This window comes from Acinonyx jubatus, chromosome E4 (genome assembly GCF_027475565.1).
Source record: "Acinonyx jubatus isolate Ajub_Pintada_27869175 chromosome E4, VMU_Ajub_asm_v1.0, whole genome shotgun sequence".
Classification (NCBI taxonomy): domain Eukaryota; kingdom Metazoa; phylum Chordata; class Mammalia; order Carnivora; family Felidae; genus Acinonyx; species Acinonyx jubatus.
Genome location: NC_069395.1, coordinates 55,883,299 through 55,893,909, shown reverse-complemented (window position 1 = coordinate 55,893,909; position 10,611 = coordinate 55,883,299). Strand labels below are relative to the sequence as shown.

At 42.7% G+C, this 10,611-nt stretch overlaps 1 long non-coding RNA gene across 1 annotated transcript; it reads right to left on the bottom strand.

The window, feature by feature from the left end:
* Window positions 1-221: 221 nt before the first annotated feature.
* Window positions 222-10,377, bottom strand: LOC128313063 (uncharacterized). The gene is made up of 3 exons (XR_008293219.1): window positions 10,226-10,377; window positions 6,950-7,015; window positions 222-3,497 (listed from the first exon to the last, which is right to left on the bottom strand). It is a non-coding gene; the product is annotated as an uncharacterized LOC128313063 (long non-coding RNA).
* Window positions 10,378-10,611: the final 234 nt, after the last annotated feature.

Below are 10,611 nucleotides of genomic sequence, written 5' to 3'. Positions count from 1 at the left end.
CTGTGCAGCTGTGCTCTGAACTTTCCCTTGCTACTCTTTGTGGGACCTTGGGAAATAAATCCTAAATGAGTGTGACAAGTAAGTCTGTAAAATGATCTGCCTATGCTTATTAAAAGGTAGTGAAGTCTCTCTAACCAAAGATGAGTTCTTTACATCTGGGCAGGAGAGAGTTGGATTCTATTCTGCGTCATCTATCATAAGCTTCTAGCTGCGGTCCAAGAGTTGAATATTTATTACAAGCAATGATGGAAGAGGCAAGAGGAGGCCAGTTTGATTTTCCAGATCTAAAGCTGTGTTTCGAGCCGCCACTTGAAAAAATGCTTTGACTTAAACACTGAGCCAACTTGATTTGGAACTGTCACCACCAAGAGAGAAAATGTCTGGAATCCTCGCGGTGTCATTTCTGGGTAAGCCTGTCTTTTATGACTTGTTGTGCATTACTAAGGAGAGACAAGTGAATCCCGTGTAGGACTGGGGACTACATGAAACCATTAGTGCTGTCATAGCAGGCAGAAACAAGACCACCAGGCAGCACAGAAGACCACCCAACACAAAACATGAGCTCCCATTAGCCACATCATCCAGATTATACGCTCTTGACATTTGCATTTCAGAATGTTGAGCCACCAAGCGTGCTCTCGGATAATTATTGCTTTGTGATGATATTTAGCAACTCTCACAATGTGGACCACCAATTCTGGTTTGGGTTTCTTCTTTTTATTAGCACCATCTGAGAATGTCTGTGGTAGAGACATTGGTGAATTTTGTCTGTCCTGTGGCCAAAGGAATGAAAGGAAAAGCAACTTAGTTTGTTAATATGGAATAGTTCAGCGACAAAAAGCCCATGACACATGTCTGAAAAAGACTTCATTGAGGGCTTTTTAACTTTTTTTCCCCCTTCAAATAAAGCATAGCAGAATGTTTACTATTGCTTCTTAAAGTATGCTCTGTGTGCAAAGATCCTTGTACTAATTTCAGAGCTTTGGTGGGATCTTTTACCCAACCAAGTTTTCTGGTCACTATTTTTACTTCAGACAGACCCAGCTGTTTCTTAGTTTAAAAAAAAAAAAAACACAAACTGAAACAAAATAAAACACTTTTTTCCCCCCTAGAGGAAGTCAATATGGTTGTCCAAGATATGTTATTTCTTTTACTTTTTTGTAAAGGAAAAGTCGGTCCAATTTCTTTTCTTTTCTCCCTCTCTGCTTAGACTATTCCATGCCTTTGTTTAATTTTATTCCATCCCTTATACTAAGTGTCTCGGTCAGATTTTTTTTTAATGTTTATTTATTTTTGAGAAAGAAAGAGAGTGTGAACAGGGGAAGAGCAGAGAGAGAGGGAGACACAGAATCCAAAGCAGGCTCCAGGCTCTGAGCTGTCAGCACAGAGCCTGATGCAGGGCTCGAACTCACGGACCATGAGATCATGACCTGAGCCAAGTCGGATGCTTAACTGACTGAGCCACCCAGGCGCCCCTAAGTGTCTTGATCAGATTTTAAAGTCTGAATTTGCCAACACGATTCTTGTCTGATTCACTGATTTCTTGATGACACTTTTGTTATTTAGCTTTTTTTTATTTTCTTGTATTCTTCTCTTGCATTCTCATTTACTAAGTTAACATTCTGTGCAAGGTTATTTACAGATTTCCCTAGATATTTACAATCCCTTACCCAACTACATCTCTCTCTCATCTGTATGATTTTAAATTAAACTTTTTTTCAAGACAGTTTCCATTTTCTTTGAGCAGTTTGGATTCAAGGAGAGTGAATTACCTACTCCTTAAATTAATTACTCATCATCTTCACTTTCTTGTTGGAACTTACTACCCTGAAGGTCTTGCTGTGAAATTGATTTGACATGCTCTTGTCATTTTTCATAAAATCGCCCTTTGGTGGAAGTAACGATGAAGTACCTCGGTACTATTATAGAGAGAGGTTAAATTTGATATCTAATGCATAAATCTCTTGATTCAAACCCTTTGACAAAAGTCAGTCAAAATGGATTTCCACTGAAATCAACCTCCAGAGCAATGGAATGGGCTCTTTACCAGTTCAGTCTATCGCTTGAATAAGGGGGAAAAAAAAGGCAAGACTGTAAAAGGGCTAGACCTTGAAGAAAATATTCACGAAGGTCATGGATTTGACAGTTTAGATCCCTGTTTCACCTCTGCGTATGCATAATTTGTTTTTGAGTTCACTGTATATGCCATGATTTCCAGTAACTAATCCCAAATTGAATTCCATCCTGGAATGTTGAGGTTTCCAAATGCTAAATTATTTACCAGTTATGGAATGATCCAGATTTCTCAGCGATTTGCCCAAGTTTCTTCTGACCATCATTTCTTTGGTATTCTTACAAGAAACCCTGAGTTTCTCAAATCGGTGGATAAAATCTTTGGGTTTACTTGTGTGTTTATCTTCCTTCTCACCCAGGAGACTTCTCTACTTTCCCATGCCCTGCATCATTCTTTAATCTCCAGGGGCTGATCTGTCCATTTCCTGTGGGGTAGATGCTTAGCTCAAACGTATGTAATTATGAAGTTTCCCCGCCGGGTTCTAGGAAGGTAGGAGGAGGAGGCTGTTCTTGGTGCCTGGTGTAGAGAGTTTGCGTCTCAGGAGCGGAATCACAGGCAACAATTAACCAAGCATTTGTCAAAAATACTGGCACGTGCACAGGTCTCTTGGCTCCCCAAAGATTTGCCTTCTGCTTTGCTAACCTCAGGACGCTGGCCAGCCACATGGAAAGACAGCCAAGCACATCCAGCTCGTGGAGCCAGAGGCTGCTCCACTTGACGATCTGGAAATCATTCCTTCACTCGGGAGGTTCTGGGGCCTCTTTATTTCCTCAGAAATGAGGCCCACCCAAATGATTTCAAGAGCACACTGCAGCACAGTCTCCACAGGCAGACAAGCTGTGAAAGTTGGAAATCTGTAGCTCCTCTCCTCCCCCTTCGGTGCGGGACATTCTTTTCCCAACTACGTAGGTTTACAGCCTCCCAAGACCTTTCTCATGAGAGGCAATAGAACCCCGTGTCAGGTTTAGTTAAGATGAGTGATTAGGAAAGTCTGTAGCTACTGAGAACGAGGTTCCCAGTTGAGTATCAGCAGTGACCACAGGAGGTGAGGGTTTGCCTCTCTTCCATCTGTTGTCAGGAATAACAGAAAGAAGCAGAGGGCTCTGGTTTCCCTCTCGAGTCCCCAGCTTCATTTCTCAGGACGGCCAGTGGTGCACTGGGTAGAGGATGAGGTTCCCCGTCCGTTTCCCTTTCCTCGGTGGGCTGGCCATGTTGAGAAGGAAACTAAAAGGGAGATCACCTGAATGTCAAGGTCCTATCCAGGTTGGTATGTAAGCAGATCTCTTTCACCTGCAGTACTGCTCCAAGACGTCTCCAAGCCAAAGACACCACTGTGACGACAAACCCATCCTCCATGCTTGTTTCCCCTTCTCCTGATCTCAGGTCAAAAAGGGCCTTTCTTTGCCAAACAGATACAATAAACCTAGGAGAACAGGACCAATAAAAAAATGGGAATTTAGTGGAAATAAACTTAGGCTCTACTGTTCTTTTCTCCTCCTTCCATTACTTCCTTTCCATCCTCTAAATTAGAAGCAAGCTTCAATAACAGTCTTTCCGGTTTCTGTATCTAGTGACATCACTCTCCACCTTTGAAACCTCCAATGGCTTGCCGCCATCTGTGGAATGTAGTCAATGGCCTTCAGCATGATGCCGCACACCTGAGCTCAAGCCTTGCTGAATTATCCCAGCTCCCCAGATCGTCAGGCCCTTTCGAGTCCAATCTCTGTGAGCAGGCCACTCTTTTGACCTGGGGTGCCTTCTTCCACCAGCCTGCTTCCGAACTGCTTCTTCAGAACGCAGCTCGGATATCACCCCCATTCGCAAGCCCTCTCCAGCCCTCCCTTCCCCACCGGCAGAGCCCTGCCTGCCATCTTTGCACGGTACTTCTTGCTAACAGGCCGTATTTTGTCATTGTTGTTATTGTCGCTCATGCCCCTCCCTTGCGCGTCTTCTTCCCCGGGAGACTGTGATTTCCTTTGGAGCAGGAGTTTTGTGCTGTTATCACCTCCACCCCAGGAATTCTAAATGCCTGCCTTATTGGGCTCATTACAGTGTTGCTGAATGGATGGATGGAAATTTAAAAGATAAACAAGCCATATGTGTGTGTGTGTGTGTGTGTGTGTGTGTATCCCATTTCCTAAATTCACACACCTTGAAGACGCTTTCTCTTCCCTTTTTTACATCCTATAGGAGTAGCACAGTCCTTCATCTCTTTCCCTTCTTCTTGTCTTTATTTCTTGATTTCATCTCTTTGGAGAAGGTGTTTAACACAGCCTCCCTCTCTCCACCATTATGACCATTGTTGCCTTCTTCTAGCAGAGCCCCAAAGACCTCAGCTCTTGCCAAGCAGCCCTCTCTCCTGGCTGCAGCCCTCACTGGGGTCCACTGTCCCTCCCCTGCCCTTTGGGCCTGGGGTAGAAATCATTTCCCACTATGGCCAGTCCATGGGTTATTCTTCCAGGCCTCCGTCTCTGTAAATCCTTCATTAATCCTTCATTAATCCTCTGTAAATCCTTCATAATGCTTTTTGCCCTTTGAGTGTGCTGTTTCCCACCTGCATCCTCACTGTACTGTGCTCAAATTATTGACTTACTGGTTAGTAATCCTTAATTTTATTATTTTTTGAAAAAATGTTTTTTTTTGTTTTAATTTTTCTTTTTTTTTTTTTATGTTTATTTATTTTTGAGACAATGCAAGAGACAGAGTGCAAGCAGCGGAGGGGCAGATGGAGGGAGACACAGAATCCGAAGCGGGCTCCAGGCTCTGAGCTGTCAGCCCAGAGCCCGACACGGGGCTCGAACTCACGAACCGTGAGATCATGACCTGAGCTGAAGTCAGACACTTAACTGACTGAGCCACTCAGGCACCCCACCCCCCAAATGTTAACGTCTATTTTTGAGAGAGAGAGAGAGAGACAGAGTGCGAGTGGGGGAGGGGCAGAGAGTGGGGGAGGGGCAGAGAGAGAGAGGGAGACACAGAATCCGAAACAGGCTCCAGGCTCTGAGCTGTCAGTGCAGGGCCCAATGTGGGGCTCGAACCCATAGACCACGAGATCATGACCTGAGCCGAAGTCGGACGCTTAACTGACTGAGCCACCCAGGCGCCCCACTAATCCTTTAATTTATAAACTAAGAATATGAATTTCTTCCACTTATTTACATCACACCAATCACCATGGGTGTCAGGAGCCAATGCCTTAACAACGCTTAGTGATTCGTGAGAAATAGCCTGCATCGAAGTTGAAATTTGTATCTTCAATCTCTGTTTCCTGTTCCCCATCTGTTTCCTATTCCATCAGCAAACATTTATTGAGCCCTACTTGCTCTTTATTCTTATCTTTGATTTGAGATCTTATCTTTCCCCTTTTCATGGGAAAATTCTTAGACCATAAATCAGAGACCATCGATTACGGGCCATGTAATTGTCAGGCAAGAGCTAAGCCCTGGTTTCCTTATGGATGAAACGGGAGGGCCGACGCCCCTCTTACAGAGCACACAGAGCTGTTGAGTGAATCAAATAGGGCAATTTCATGAGTAACTTATGACAATCGTATTTACTACTTGTATGGTTTCTGCTGTTTTCATGTTTACACTGTCAGTATCTTCCCTCCATAGTGTGTCTTTCTTTTTTTTAATGTTTATTTTGGGGGGGGCGGGGGGGCAGAAAGAGAAAGGGACAGGGGATCTGAAGTGAGCTCTGCACAGACAGCCGAGAACCCAGTGTGGGGCCTGAACTCATGAACCATGCGATCATGACCTGAGTCGAAGCTGGATGCTCAACTGAGCCACCCAGGTGCCCCCATAGTGCATGTCTGTTAACAACATGTTTCTTTCCTGCTTCTTAAGTTTCCTTCTCTTTCCATGATATTCTTTCCATGCTCCTCTTCTGCACGTGCCACACATTTCACTGGCCTCTTCAAAATGCTTCCTTGCAAACATCTTAAAGAATGGTTTTGTTTTTTTTCCCTTTGAGAATAACATGAAAATTCAGCAGGAATTTAAAACGCGTGCCTGGAATCAAACAGATGTGTAATTTACCTTTCAGAGGATTGAGATTTTTGACAATAAAATCCATAATGACCAGCAGAAAGCTTCTAGGGTTCAACTGGCTGGGGCCTGAATATTCTCTTCTTCTTGTGCTACTGTTATAATGAATGGTCTAATAACATGGCTCAAGTGTTGTCCCTTTCCTGTTTCCACTTATTCTCGGTTCTTCTTAATTTTATTTGTTTAATGATTTATTTGTTCAATTTTGAGCACCAGACATTTGCTTGGTGCTGTGTTTTTGTGAAAGGCGTGCTCCTCCCTCCCAGGGAGCAAGCAGTCACATGGGGATAAAAAGGAACATTACCAGAGGCGCATCTGGTAATTACAAGACATGTTAGGGAGAACACATGACTGGCTTTTGGTCTGATTTGTTCCCTGATATATTCACAGCATCGAAAGCTGTGCCTTGGATATAGTAGGTGCTCAATAAATATTTGTTGAATTTATGAATGAATTTTAACATAAAAAATGTTGAATGTGAGTTAGTTGGTTAAAGGGAATGGAGTGAGGGGTTGGAACAAAGGGAAAAGCATATGCAATGGCCCAGTGGAAACAGAAAGCATATTAACTATGAGGAACGGAGGTTTCTGTTCGGTGAGGGCTTAGAGTGGGGGATGGGTATGATGAGAGTTGACCCAATAAATCAAGGGACCCCTTAGTACTGAACGCCAGCTACTCTGTACCTCCCACAGATCAGGGACTTTACATACATTATCTTAAAACCTTAAAATGATGCTATGAGAAAGAGTATTATTCAGACTTCTTTGTTCGTTTCAACCTGATTTCACCTAAATACAAACGGTGATGTTATTCGAGAACCGTAGCGTACCTGGTCCACATACTCCCCTGATGACAGACAAGGTGACCAGACTCCTGCACTTGAATTCAGCTGCCTCTGCAAAGAAGAATGCAGGTTTAGGACTGTTCTTTCAGCTGCTCTCGGATTCTCATTCTTCAGGAACACATTTGAGAGGACCCTCGATAATAAATGATCTGGAGCTTTCAATTGTGGTGCAAGGTTTCACTGAGCAGTTGGATGCCAAATTTCAGTAAAATGTGGAATGAGTAAACTAGAGGAAGTTGAACTGGAGCATAATTCTCCTCAGAACAAAGAATCCTGGGAAAACACTATGTTCCCTGGCTAACCCATCAAAAGGTGTGAGTTTTGGAGTGGGCTATACCCAAACAGCAGGAATTATGACTATTTTAAATTCTAAAAGCTTTCAAATTAGTGGTTGGAAATTTACACTAGGGGTTAGCATTATGAGGTTCCAAGAATCCTAGGCTTTTTGTGTTGGAAAGGATCTTACAAATGTTGTAGTCGAACACCCTTGTTTTGTAGATGCGGAAACTGAGGTCAGAGAAGTTCCACATCTCACAGCCATGCCTGGAGGTCTGTGTTATCTCCACAGCTCCATATTATCTCCTGCTAATTTTTAGGTGCTACTTTTCTGTTATGAAAGGCTCTCTTTTTATTTTATTTTTAAAAATCTATTGGAGAGAGAGAGAGTGAGCAGAGGAGAAGGACAGAGAGAGAGAGAGAGAGAATACCAAGCAGGCTCTGTGCCCAATGCAGAGCCCAATGTGGGGCTTGATCTCATGACCCTGGGATCATGACCTGAGCTGAAATCAAGAGCCAACGCTCTTGGCCGACTGAGCCACCCAGGTGCCCCTGAAATGCTCTCTTTAATTAACTAATAGTGTGTGCAGAATTATATTACCCTTGTTTAATGGTCTACTTGCCAGGCAGCCGTCCATTTAAGAAACTATGAATTCTTTCCTCCTTTAAGGATGTGGAAAAACTCCGTGGAAGGAAGAAGTGAACTCAGCACAGTATTCGTTCATCATGGCTTTATTGCCATTTGTTATTTTTACTATTTTTACTTAATAATTCATACAATTCTTTTCATCTAAGGAGCTCAAAATACTTTGCATATGTATATGTGTGTGTATGTGTGTGTATACACATATATATATATACCACACACGCATATATATATATATATATATATATATATATACACACCTTAATTGTTCCACAGCATGTAGCAAGTATTATTAACAAAATATTAGTTTGAGAAACCAAAGGTCAGAGGGATTGAGTTACTGGCTTACCTTCAGGTCAAAGAGGAATCGCAACCAGAATCCAGTTCTGAAGAATCCCAATTAACCTCAAAGGTCATTGTTACCCAGAGCTTTTGCTGGGAGGGGCCTGTGTGCAATGAAAAGGCAGATTATAAGGGCCTCAAAGAGTACCCAGAGAATACCTGAAAAGCTTTGCCATCATCCCTCCCTAATTAAAGATTGAGTTTTTTTTTTTGTTTTTTTGTTTTTTTGGTTTTTTTTGTTTTTTTCACGAGAACTTCACGGACCCACTGATGTGGTGGTTGATGCAGGGCTTTTTTTCTGTCATCACTGATGGTGAAGCTATAGTAGGAAAAGCAAACACATAAAAACACCTGATTTGATGGAAGCCAATGTGGAAGCATCTGGTACAGTAACTAGTAGGGAGGGGGTGCTCATTAAATGTTTATTGATAGAAAGAAGGAAAGGGAAGGAGGGAGAGTGGAAAGGCGGAAGGATTTTTAAAACAGCTTTCGAAACAGAAAAGAATGGACCCCGAATTCAAGTAGCTTAGTATCCCCGAGAATGTAGATGCGATATTTACACCTCTTCAAAATACTCTATCTGGGGGCGCCTGGGTGGCTCAGTCGGTTAAGCGTCCGACTTCAGCTCAGGTCACGATCTCTGGGTCCGTGAGTTCGAGCCCCGCGTCGGGCTCTGGGCTGATGGCTCAGAGCCTGGAGCCTGCTTCCGATTCTGTGTCTCCCTCTCTCTCTGCCCCTCCCCCGTTCATGCTCTGTCTCTCTCTGTCTCAAAAATAAATAAAACGTTAAAAACAAAAAACAAAATACTCTGTTGGCAGAATTTGTGACTAAAACTTGGAGTGAAGTTTTGAGTCGAATTTCCAGGGATATTTGAAAAAAAAAAAAGCTATTTTGTTGAGATCTCTTGTCATACGTTTGCATAATTGAAATAGCTTGGCCTTTTGACCCAAACTGTTGCATAAGAAATATTCTGTATGTAGTTACACAGATCCAAGTGCTAGCACTATATTAATTGAGTATATGGAGCTATGGAAAAGAGACTCTTCCTGAAAGAGAAATCTCAGTTGGCAAATCCCTTTTGTTATAAAAATTATTGAGCTTAATTATAACATGCTCTAAAAAACCTTTGCTAAAAGTACTCCGTAACCGTAAGACTCATAACACGTAATCTTAGAGGAACGGGTTTTGTTAAGCTATTTTGTTAATTTTTAAAGTTTTTGTGTTTTTAGAACACGTGCTGGAGACAATGAGAGATGATAGAAATACCTTTCTGTGTTGGGTGGGGAAGGAAGGGTTAGTGATGTGCCAGGATATTCTGAGTCACTTTCTAGAACACACCTCTAATCCAAAATTCTAGCACCGGTTTGTTCCCAAAGAGGTCCAGTTTCTTCACGAAATAAAAATGCAAACTCCTGTGGCCAAGTCTATCCGAGGCCCTCCCCTGATTGCCCTTTCTACCTTTGGAAACATCTCCCCACCAAAGAAAGCCGGGTTTACTGCCTGTTTCCCAAGCACCTCTTGTGTCATGCCTTGTCTACCTGAGTCCTCTCTGCCCTGCCCCACTTGCCTGCCACCCACACCGTACCAATCTCCACCATTAAGACAAGAAAAAAAAATCCCAGTTGTAATTCGAATTCTACTTCTTTTATAAAGGAAATGCTACTTCCTTTATAAAGAGCGCCCCATCCATCTTACTAGGCGATTCACTTCTTTTTCCGAAATCTCTGACTTTATAGTCAGTGCCACACCAGAGGGGAAAACGCTCCATCCTGTAGTGTCTTTCTTGAAGCATACTTTTCTTCTCTCGTCTACCGGGATGTAAAGGCAAAGACCTGGATTTGTCTGTTCCTGAATTATCTACAGTCTTAACACAATGCCTGCTATATTTTAAGCCCTCAGTGACTATTATAGTCTGAAAAAGCCTCTCACGGGACATCACAGGAACTGATTTCTTTCTTTCTTGAATAATGATGAGTAAAATTAAATAGCAGGAGCACCTGGGTGGCTCAGTCAGTTGAGCATCTGACTCTTGATCCCAGCGCAGGTCTTGATCTCAGGGTCATGAGTTCAAGCCCCTCATTGGGTTCCGTGCTGGATGTGAAGCCTACTTAAAAAAAAAAAAAGTATTAGAAGCTGACATTCACTGAGGATTTACCATGTGCCAGAGAGTGTTATATAAGTAGTTCCCATCTGTTCCTTGCCTGGACCATCCTATGCCTGGGATATTCTTATTGTTTTCATTTTATTGATGAGGGAGCTGAGGCAAAGAGGTTAGGGGATTTGCTCAAGTTACACAGCATGGCCTGGGAAGGCACCAGGATTAAAATCCAAGCAATCTGACTCTGGCGGTCTTGCATCTTTCTTTCTTTCTTTCTTTTTAAAT